Source organism: Rhincodon typus, chromosome 2, assembly GCF_021869965.1.
Source record: "Rhincodon typus isolate 14 chromosome 2, sRhiTyp1.1, whole genome shotgun sequence".
NCBI classification, from domain to species: domain Eukaryota; kingdom Metazoa; phylum Chordata; class Chondrichthyes; order Orectolobiformes; family Rhincodontidae; genus Rhincodon; species Rhincodon typus.
The window spans coordinates 150538362-150550056 of NC_063333.1; the positions used below are offsets into that span (position 1 = coordinate 150538362).

Here is an 11695-nt window from a genome sequence, read left to right on the forward strand (position 1 = left end):
TAAATGAATTCATATATAAATTTCTTTCAAAAAGAGCTGGATGAATATCTGATTAGCAAATAGATTGAAGGTCATACTGAAGGATGAAGATTGAGCAAATTACATTGTTAAACATTATGATTCCTGTCTTTATTTTCATTCAGGAATTTCATCACAGAGATTCAACAAGTCAAATTTCACTCATAATCGATAAGTTTATACTTTTTTGACTTCAAACTCTCAATTTTATCCTCCTACTATTTACTAAGAATGCTCCAACACAGATTGATTCTTGGTCTTTCCTCATTCAGAACCATCCATTTACTTTGATGTGTTTTCAAATATTTAGAAATGATGGGATGTAGAAAACTGTTGATCGATTCTTGCTCAGTCATTCACCCCTGATGTGGGAACCGGTTTGCTCTTGAAACATCAACTAGTCTGTTGTATATACAGACATGGTCTGGACTGCTGCTGTATTTACTGGCCTCGTTTCAGAAATCCATTTAAGAATTAATTAACATTTTGTTTAATTTAGTGTATGACTTTTTGAGGACTGTCCTTTGGAAGATCTGTTTTTCTCTTCAATGTGATGACCTTTCACCCTGTTCGATTTCATTGATACTCCAGTTATGAAGAAACCTCAACACCTCAGATGTTAAACAGTCTGTTCTCCCCATGGGATGGTATCATTAGTTGTTCTATCATCAAATGGACAGTTGGCCTTTCTTGCAAAAGGAATCCAGTACAATGTAAAACCATAAAAGTAGGGTTATTTCTCAAATTAGGGGCAGCATTGGTGAGACCGCACATAGAGCACGGTGTTCAGTTTTGGCCTCCGTGCTTACTGGAAGCAGTTCAGAGAAGATTCACTCAACTGATTCCTGGGATTGTCTTAAGAGAAAAGCTTGAGCAGCTTAGGTGTATATTTATTGGAAACAAAAGAGAAATTGCTGGAAAATCTCAGCAGATCTGGCAGCATCTGTGGAGAGAAAACAGAGTTAATGTTTCAGTTCCAGTGACCCTTCTTCAGAAATGTTCAAATGCTGCCAGACCTGCTGAGAATTTCCAGCAATTTCTGTTTTTGTTTCTGATTTCCAATGTCCACAGTCCTTTTGGTTTTCTATATTCATTGGAGTTTAGAAGAAAGAAAGGTGATCTTATTGAAACAAAATCCTGAAAGGACTTTGACACAGGACAGTAAGAGCGTATTTTCACCTCATGAAAGAATCTGGAACTATGGACAAAATTTCAGAAAATAGGATCATCTATTTAAGACAGAGAGCAGGAGGAATTTCCTGGGTGTAAGGTTATGGCTATGTTCAAGGAAGATCACGTGTGGGTGTACAAACTTGCCCATCTCAAAGGTTAAAGATATCAGTCACAACAGCCTTCCATTTGTGTGGGATCACAAAATGCAGCAAATCCCTTGATGATGGGGAACTTCCTTTGGTACATCTTCGACGATTGACTGAAGAATCTAACCCAGGAGGGGCAAGGTTTATCACAATCACACCTTGTTCCATGACCTCAGTTTATTTCACATTTACAAGGGAAAATCCAGGATAGGATCGCCTCTACTCTAAACATCTCAATTTTGGTCAGGAAGATTTCTAAATTTTATGAATTTTGCAAATTGTCCTTCCCAAAGTTCAGTGGAGGCTGAATCTTTGAAAATATCCAAGGCTGACTTAGAGAGATTTTTGGATGTCTGGGGATTCAAGTGTTCAGGAGCCAAGCAGGAAGCCAAGATCCAATCAGCTTTGAACTTATTAAATGGCAGGACATGCTATAAGAAGTGAATGACCTCATCCAATTCTAATTATTTTCATGTCCTTTTTGTGTCTATTTATATCCTTGCCAATTTTTAAGGATATTTGTTTATTTCCTTTATTTCCTTTCATTGAATTATTTTTATTATCTGTATCCAGATACCGATGGTGAAAAGGTACCGGCTTGATTTATTCCTGTCACTCTTTTCCCCTTGCCTTTCTTCCCTTTTTAGAATTTACCTGTGTTTCTAGATTTCTCAGTGTGGAACTTCCAAAACCTTCCCTTTGTTTTGGATCCCTCTCAAGATGCCCCTTCTATTCCTATCCTCTCATCCCATGATGCCATTCTAACCCCTCCAATCCTGACCCCTCCCATCCTGTCTTCCTCCCACAGGCCCACCCACTTGCCCAGTCCATAACATATCTCTGTCTTGACCCCTTATCCTCACTTCCTGCCAGCTTCCAAAGTAAACACCATAGGCTGGCAACACAAACTGCAGCCCATTTGCAATAATTTGGAGCTGATTTATTGTTGTCACATGTACCAAGATACAGTGAAAAGTGTTGTTTTGTGTGCTATACAGGTAGACCGTACCATACATAGTGCATCAGGGTAGCAGAACTGAGAGCAGAATACAATGTTACAGCCGCAGAAAAGGTGCAGAGAGAGAGATAGAGATCAGAATTAACATTTGAGAGGTCTGTTCAAAGGTGGGAAAGAAGCTGTTCTTGAATCTGTTTGGGCAAATGTTCAAACTTTTATATCTTTTGCCTGACGAAGAGGGTGGAAGATGGTATAACTGGGATGGGAGGGGTCTTTGATTATGTTAGTTGCTTTCCCAAGGCAACAGGTAGCATAGATGGAGTCAGTGGATGGAAGGCTGATTTTGATGGACTGGGCTGTGTGTTTGTAGTTTCTTGTGGTCCCGGGAGAGTAGTTGTCATACCAAGCTGGTATGCATCTGGATAAGATGCTTTCTGTGGTGCATCTATAAAAATTGGTAAGAGTCTTTGTAGTTTGGTCATTTACAGACACTGTAGCTGCTGAGATACTGACCTCATTTTAGGACCAAGCAGCTGGAGACAGAAAGGAACCTGCAGGAAAGGGAATTAATACCCTATAACTGCTGTCAAAGGATCTTCCCAACATTTTGCTGATGCTCTACTCGTTTAGGACAGTGTTCTGCTCGAACATTGTTTCAGTTTTGAGGTTTGAGCTAGCAACTCCAGCAATATCCCAACTCAACAGATTGTTGCTGGAGTCTTCAGGCTGGTTATAGGGACAGGATCTTGGTTCACTTCAGAGAGAATCTCCCCAAATCCTTTGGGCAAAGTTAAAGAGTCAGTGGACAAGGATTTCAGATCACCTTCCCTTTTTGCCAGTGCCTTGTACCCAATTCTAATCCATTTTAATCTCACAACAATTGTTGCATAAATAAAAACCAAAAGAACTGCGGGTGCTCTAAATCATGAACAAAAACAAAGTTGCTGGAAAAGCTCAGCAGGTCTGGCAGCATCTGTGAAGGAGAAAACAGAGTTAACATTCACCATAGCACTAACCACCCATAACGTTAACTCTGTTTTCTCCTTCATAAATTGTTGCATAAAGTTGTTGAAGGTAAATGGTCAGCCTGGTCACCCGTCGACAGGAATGTATGAATGATTAAAGATTCAACTTTAGGTTTGTTCACTCACACTCACACCAGTTGTCTGATCCTTTGACCTCTCTACCCTTCGTCTCTCTGCCTATAAACTCTATGTCTGTGTGCTCTCCGCGCGAAGGGGCTGCACTCCGAAAGCGTGTGATTTCAAGTAAACCTGTTGGACTATAACCTGGTGTCGTGTGATTTTTGTCGTTACTTGAATGACATGGTATGCAGCACAAACTAGATGAATTAATGTCACAAAGCAGATTAATGGGTATGATTTTACAGTGATTACGAAGACATGGTTATAAAGAGATCTAAGCTGTAAACTAAAGATTCACATGTATAAGACTTTCTGAAAGGACGGGAGGAAAAGGGGTGGGGTAGTTTTGTTAGATTAAGATGGAATGAGCGTGAGATCAAAAAATAATCTTGGATTGGAAGATATGGAATCCACATGGTTGGAGGTAAGAAATAATAAGGGGAAGATGATACTGGTGGGAATAGTCTATAGGCCCCTGTAGATAATAAATCAGGAGATAAGAAGGGTGTGTTAAAACGGCAATACATTAATCATGGGTGACTTTAATCATAGAATCCCTAGTGTAGAAACAGGCCATTTGGCCCTACAAGTCCACATTGCCCCTCTGAAGAAAATCCCACCCAGACCCATTCCCCTACCCCTGCATTTCCCTTGTCTAACCCACCTAATCTAAACATCCCTGGGCACTATAGCATAGCCAAACCACCCACCCTGCACATCTTTGGACTGTGGGAGGAAACCCACACAGACACAGGGAGAACGTGCAAATTCCACACAGACAGTCACCAGAGGCTGGAATCGAACCTAGGTCTTTGGTGCTGTGAGGCAGCAGCACTAACCAGTAAGCTACCATCCCACCCCTTCAATGGCAGAAAATGGCAGAGAAAATGAATAGAGTGTATTTGGGTTAGTTTCCTGGGACAAAGTGTTATTGATCCAACCAGGGACCAGGCCTCACTGGATGACTCACATTTCTGGCACATAGCCCACTTTATTCAGGCCCCTTTAAGATTCCACTGAATATTTTAGGAAAGCAGATAAAATTGGTTTACTGAATATTAAATTATTATTTGACGGCCATAATATTTCAATCATATACTTGCCATTTTGAGTCTTCATCTGAATTCAAGGAAACAATAATTGCAAAAGTAATCTTTAAAATAATTATACTAAACCAGAGAATAATCTGTCTTGTAATTATGTAAAACTTGAATGCTATTCTCCTGTGCTTGAACTATTTGGGGTTTTGATTGTGGAAATTATGCTGAGATTGAAATGAGAAACATCAGTGTGAAGGTGTTTTCGATGCACTTGGATCAGGTTGACAGGAATTGACAGACATTAGTTTGTACAAATTCCAGTAACGTTTTAAACTCAGCTGAGTCACATGATATCTCACTGAAAGCTTTGTAGGCCCTGTACCTCTCACAGGGCAGATGATATTTTTTATAAATCTACCTTGCTAGCTCCTAGCTTCATTTTCTTTAAAAAAAAACCCCAGCGTCTATATATCCAGCTGATCATATGATAAATTAATATGTTAGGTAACATACCTTCATAACATCAAAGGTATCTTAATGAAGCTGAGATACCAACTCTGAAATCTCTGAAATCACTGAAATACAAATTATAAATTCATCAGCCATTTGCTGAAAAACTAATTTCAAATTCAAAACATGCTTCATTTCAGTCCTATTTACCATAATCTGCTCAAAATTCACAGCAGACTGTCAGAAGAATACAGTAATGCTGAGCAGATAAATCTCTTTATGTTCGACTTCAATTAGTAACAATTTTATAATTTTCCTTACAACAAAACAATGAAATTAAAAGATAAAATTTATTGTAAGCGAAAGCAGTGATCAATAGATAATTACTGGCACTTGAGGTTCTGTTTTGTATCTAATATGATAAATTAAAGTTGAGTGATGAGGGAGACTGGAATGGTGGGGGGTTTTAGTGGGGGATTGGGATCAGGGGAGAATGGGGTGAGAGATGTGGCACCTGCTCCACAATAATTCATAAATATAAGAACAAAACCAGCACTGACAGTGACTCAGCAATATCCATACAGATGAATTTGGAACGAGAGTGGGCCTTCAGCCCCTGTAGTCTGCTCCATCATTTGTTAAGATCTGACTGTAGTCTCTATTTTTCCTACCTAAACCTGACAACTCTCAGCTTGTTGGTCATTCAAGAATTATCTAACCTCAGCCTTGAATTATTCAATGTCTCAGCCTCCACCACTTGCTGGTAAAGAAAAATCCACAGACCAATGACCTTTTTAGAGAAAATTATTCCCCTAACTGAATCTTAATTGGGACATCCCTTTTTAAGGTGTCCCTTTATTCTAGTCTCTCCCAACAGACATTCTTTTCAAGGTCTGCCTTATTAAGTTCTTTCAGAATCTGACATGTTTCAACCAGATTATGTTATATTCTTCTGACTTCTAATGGATACAAGTTAAATCTGTCTGACCTTTCCTCATGGGATAAGACTCACATCCTCATCACAGCTACCAGCTAAGTGAGACTTTTCTGGATTTGATCAGTAAGGTTCATGTATGACCAGTTCAAGGAGAGTATACCCTGAGTAAGACACAACGAGGGTGAGTGTGTGTGTCTGGAAATGTAGAGCACAGAGGGGAAGCATGTTTTTTGATTTTTTTTTTGGTTTTTAGTCCTTTTTTGTGTTTTATAGTTTGTAAGGGCTATCTTCTATAGTAATGAAGGCCAAGGAATAATATATTACTATTATTTGATATTAAGCATCTTCCAAAAAGGCTTAATTGAAAGTTGTAAGTCATGGTAGGAGAGCTCAAAGCCATGGTGAGCTGTTCTTGCTCGATGTGGGAAGCTGAGTGCATTTTCTGATAGAACCTAGAGTCAGCACGTGCAGGAAGTGTCCAGCTGCAGCTCCTGGAAGCCTCGGTTTTGGAGCTACAACAGCAGCTGTGGGGACACTATGGGGCATCTACGAAGCTGAGAGAATCACTCAGAGAGGTGGTCACTTGATGAGTCTGAGACTTCACAGGCAGAAAGGGAATGGGTGAGGACTAGGCAGGTCATTCCCCCGAAAAACAGATATATCACTTTGGATACTGTTAGACAAATAGCCTCTCAGGAAAGCAGCAACTGCCAAATTGGTAACATTATTTGGCTGGGCTGCACAGAGAGGAGGAGAAAGTTTGGGAGTGCAACAGTGAGAGTGGTTTCAATTGTAAGGGGAATAGTAGCCACAAATGAGACTCCAGAATGGAATGTTGCCTCCCTGGTGCTAGGGTCAAGGATGTCTCAGAGTGGCTACAGGATATTCTGAAGAGGAAAGGTGAACAGCCAGAGGTTGTGGTATGCATCAGTACCAATGACACTAGTTATATAGTCATTGAGTCATAGAGCTATACAGCATGGAAACAGGCCCTTCAGTCCAACTCATCCATGCTGACCAGATAACCTAAGTTATAGATTATCCTAAATTATCCTAAAATGTAATTAAAGTATGATATCCTAAATTAATCTAATCCCATTTGCCAGTATTTGGCCCATATCCCTCTAAACCCTTCCTATTCACATACACATCCAGATGCCTTTTAAATGTTGTAATTGTACCAGCCTCCACCACTTCCTCTGGCAATGCATTCCATGCATGTACCACCCTCTGCATGAAAAAGTTGCCCCTTAGGTCCCTTTTAAATCTTTCCCCTCTCACCTTAAACCCATGCCCTCTAGTTTTGGACTCCCCTACCCTGGGGAAAAGGCCTTGGCTATTCCCCCTATCTATTCCCCACATGATTTTTAAAAGTTCTATAAGGTCACCCCTCAGTCTCTGACGGACCAGGGAAAATAGCCCCAGCCTATTCAGCCTTTCCCTGTAGCTCAAATCCTCCAACCTCCGCAACATCCTTGTAAATCTGTTCTGAGCCCTTTCTAGTTTTGCAACATCCTTCCAATAACAGGGAGACCAGAATTGAATGCAGTATTCCAAAAATGGCCTAAATAATGTCCTGTACAGCCCCAACATGACCTCCCAATTCCTATACTCAATGCACTGACCAATAATAGCAAGCATACCAAATGCCTTTTTCACTATTCTGTCTACCTGCAACTCTACTTTCAAGGAACTATGAACCTACGCTCCAAGGTCTCTTTGTTCAGCAACACTCCCCAGGACCTTACCATTAAGTGTATAAGCCCTGCCCTGATTTGCCTTTCCAAAATGCAGCACCTCACATTTGTCTAAATTAAACTCCATCTGCCACTCCTCAACCCTTTGGCCCATCTGATCAAGATCCCATTGAACTCTGAAGTAACCTCCTTCGCTGACACCGCACCACCACTGAGCTTGTTGACTTGCTTGCCGAGCTGGCTTGTTTTTGTTCAGACGTTTCGTCACCGTACTAAGTGACATCATCAGTGAGGCCTCTGTTGAAGGTCACCACTGCACCATCACTTTTCATGTCATCTGCAACCTTACTAACCATACCTCCTATATTCACATCCAAATCATTTTTATAAATAATGAAAAGCAGTGGATCCAGCACTGATCCTTGTGGCACACCACTGGTCACAGGCCTCCAGTCTGAAAAGCAACCCTCCACCACAACCCACTGTCTCCTACCTTCGAGCCATTTCTGTATCCAAATGGGTAGTTCTCCATATATTCCATGTGATTAGAAAAAGATGAGGCCTGAAACGCAGAATATAGGGGTTTAGGAAATAAATTGAAAAGCAATAAGGGCATAAGTCCTCAAAGGTAGTGATCTCATGATTACTACCCATGCCACATGCTAGTCAGAGTAGAAATAGTCAGGTATATCAGATGAAAACCTGACTGTAGAAATGGCACGAGGGAGTGTGCTTCAGATTCCTGGGGAATTGGGACTGGTTCTGGGAGAGATGAGACCAGTACAAATTGGACAGGTTATATCTGGTCAGGACTAGGGGGCATATATGTTAAAGTGTTTGGGGAGGCTTGAAACTGAAATGGCAAGGGAATTAGAATCTATGCAAGGAGTCAGAGAAAGGGGAAATCAAAGACAAAAGAATTAGAAAGGGGAATAAGAGAAGAGATAGGTAGCAAAAACAAGGGCCAGGATCAAACAGAGACACAGTGAAAAATAATGGGAATAGGACAAATAATGCTAAAAAGATAAGCCTTAAGGCAGCATGTTTCAATGCACAGAGCAATCACAATAATGTGGATGAATTAATCACATAACTAGATGAAAATCGGTATGATATGATCAGGATTACAGAGACAAGGCTGTGGGTGACCAAGAATGGGAAGTGAGTATCCAGAGTATTTAATGTTTAAGGACAGGCACAAAAGAAGGCCCTAAAATTACTGAAAGATCTGAGGAAGGGTCACCAGACCTGAAATGTTAACCCTGCTTCTCTTCACAATTGCTGCCAGACGTGCTGAGCTTTTCCAGCAATTTCTGTTTCTGTTTCCCTAAAATTATTGAACTTAGTCTTGAGTCTGATCAGCAGCCCTCTGGACTCAATATTGAGTTCAATAATTTTAGGGCCTGAACTCCCCCAAGTCCTAGTCCCCTACCCCATGCACCAGGTCTTGTTATCAAATAGTCTGCCAATAATCACTACATATTGTTAGCCACTAAGACTCTATTAATAGCCATTCACTCACCCAGCCAGATCTTTAGCCACTCCTTTGTCTGTCTACCTGCTCTTGTTTCTCTTTGGGCTCTATCCCCATCTATCATTTACTCCTTGCCCCGTCCCCCGACCCTGTCTTCTGTATATTTTTCAAGCTACCATCAGTTCTGAAGAAGGGTCACTGGACCTGAAGTGTTTACTTTGAGTTCTCTTCATGGATGCTACCAGACTTGCTAAGATATTCCAGCAACTTCCGCTTTTGTTTCTGATTTACGGCATCTGCAGTTCTTTTGGTTTTTGAAAAGATGGTGGAGTTGCATTGCTGGTTAAACAGCAAATTATAATCAATAGTCATAGAGTATAGAGCCATACAGCATAGAAATAGGCCCTTCAGCACAAAATGTCTACACTAACTAACAAATATCAAACTACACTAATCCCATTTACTTGCATTTGGTAAATATCCTATGGTGCCCCAACATTTTAATTGCTCATCCAGATGCTTCTGAAATGTTGAAGACCTGCCTCCCCCATTTTCCCAGGCAGCATGTTTCAGATTACTGACCTTTGGGTGAAGAAAACTTTCTCCGATTTCCTCTAAACCACTTAATTCTCACTGTAAACTTATTCCCTCTGGTCTCACACACATCTGCCATGGGGAAGATTTTCACAGTCTATGACTCTCAATTGTGTATACCTCAATCAGATCATAACTCAGCCTCCTCTGCTCCAAGAAAAACAAACCCAGCTTATCTCATCTCTCCGCATAACTGACGTTCCATCCCAGGCAACATCCTGGTGAATCTCCCCTCTGCCATCTCCAGTGCAATCACATTCTTCCGATAGCTTGGCAACCAGAATTGCACACAGTATTCCATCTGCAGGCCAACTAATGCTTTAAAAAGAGTTGAAGCAAGACTTTTTTTGACTATATTCTATGACCCAGTTAATGGAAGCAAGCATCCTATATGCCTTCTTCAGCACCCTGTCTACCTGTGTTGACCTGTTCAAGGATCTATGTACTTGGACAACAAAGTGTCTTTGTTCCTCTGAACTCCCTAGAGACATCCATTCATTGCACATATCCTTCTCTTGTATCACTTCGCACTTATCAGTGCAATCCCATCTGCCATTGTTCTCCCCAATTTACCAGCTGATCAATAACAAACTGCAGCCTGAAGCCTGAGGCCCTCCTCCTCACTTCAACAACATCACCAATTTTTGGGTCATCTGCAATCTTGGTAATTAAACTTTCAACATTCACATTCAAGTCATTAACATACACTTCTGGTCACAGAATTCCATTACAAAAACAACCTGCCATCATTACTCTTTGCCTCCTATTTCTAAGGAAATTTTGGATCCCATAGTTCTTACTTTTTGGACTAACCTTCTCAGCAGGACCTTGTCAAAGGCCTCACTGAAGTCCATTTCACTACATCAACTGCACTACCCTCACAAACCTTTTCAGAAAGCTCAAATAAATTTGTCAGACAGGCTGTCCCTCTATCAAATCTGTGCTCACTATCCCTGATCAATCCTTGCCTTTCCAAGTGTCAATTGATCCTGTCACTCAATTTTTTTTTTTTTAATAACTTCACTACCCCCAACATCAGACTAACTGGTCTGTAGTTACCTGGCCTATCTTAGCTGCCCTTCTTAAACAAAATAATCACATTAGGTAGCCTTCAGTCACCTGGAACTTCAACTATAACTGGTGGAATATTAAATCTCTCAGCCAGGACCCTAGCAATCTCCTCCCTTTCCTCCCACCACAGCCTACAATATATCTCATCTGGCCCTGCAGACCAATGTACCTGAATGCCTACTAAAACATGTAATACCTCCTCCTTATTAAGCTTAATATGCTATAGAATCTCCATCATAACTGAAATCCCTGGCTACAATATCTCTTGTGAATAGGAGTGAGTGATATTCATTTAAGATCTCACCCATGTCTGCTGGCTCCACACACAGATTGACCTTTGGTCTCAAATAGGCCCCACTCTTTTCCCTGGTAATCCTTTTACTTTTAATATACTTATAAAAGCCTTGGGGTTTTCCTTGATCCCATCTGCCAAGAAGATTTCACAGCTTCTCTTTGCCCTCCTACTTTCTATATTCAGCTGCCTCCCTACACTCTGTACTTTTCAAGGCCTCTTCTGTTTTTAATGCACCATAATTGACATATACCTCCTTTTTCTTTATTAAACTCTCAATATCCCTTGACATCCAGGGTTTCCTGGATTTGCTGCCCTTGACCTTCACTCTTAGAGGAACACACTGGCTCTGCATTCTCCCTATATTACTGAAATAGCTCAACACCAAGTCACTACCCACCTCCCTCAGAGCCAGTTCTCAGAGTGAGCAGGATCTCTGACGTTCCTGTTCTTATCTTTCAGCCAGGGCTCCCTGATTGGACCAGACTAACAGCCCCAATCAAGGAACTGATATTCTATGATGTCCACCTGGCTGACCTCGTTACAATCACTACAAGCAGTTTTAAATGATTTCAGAGATGGTAGGAACTGCAGATGCTGGCGAATCTGAGATAGCAAAGTGTAGAGCCAGATGAACACAGCAGGCCAAGCAGCATCAGAGGAGCAGGAAGGCTGACGTTTCGGGCCTAGACCGTTCTTC

General features: G+C 41.1%; 1 long non-coding RNA gene across 1 annotated transcript; it reads right to left on the reverse strand.

Moving 5' to 3' along the window:
- Positions 1–235: 235 nt before the first annotated feature.
- LOC125487146 lies at positions 236–11410 on the reverse strand. Its single transcript, XR_007265667.1, has 4 exons — positions 11396–11410; positions 8058–8126; positions 4994–5055; positions 236–961 (listed from the first exon to the last, which is right to left on the reverse strand). It is a non-coding gene; the product is annotated as an uncharacterized LOC125487146 (long non-coding RNA).
- Positions 11411–11695: the final 285 nt, after the last annotated feature.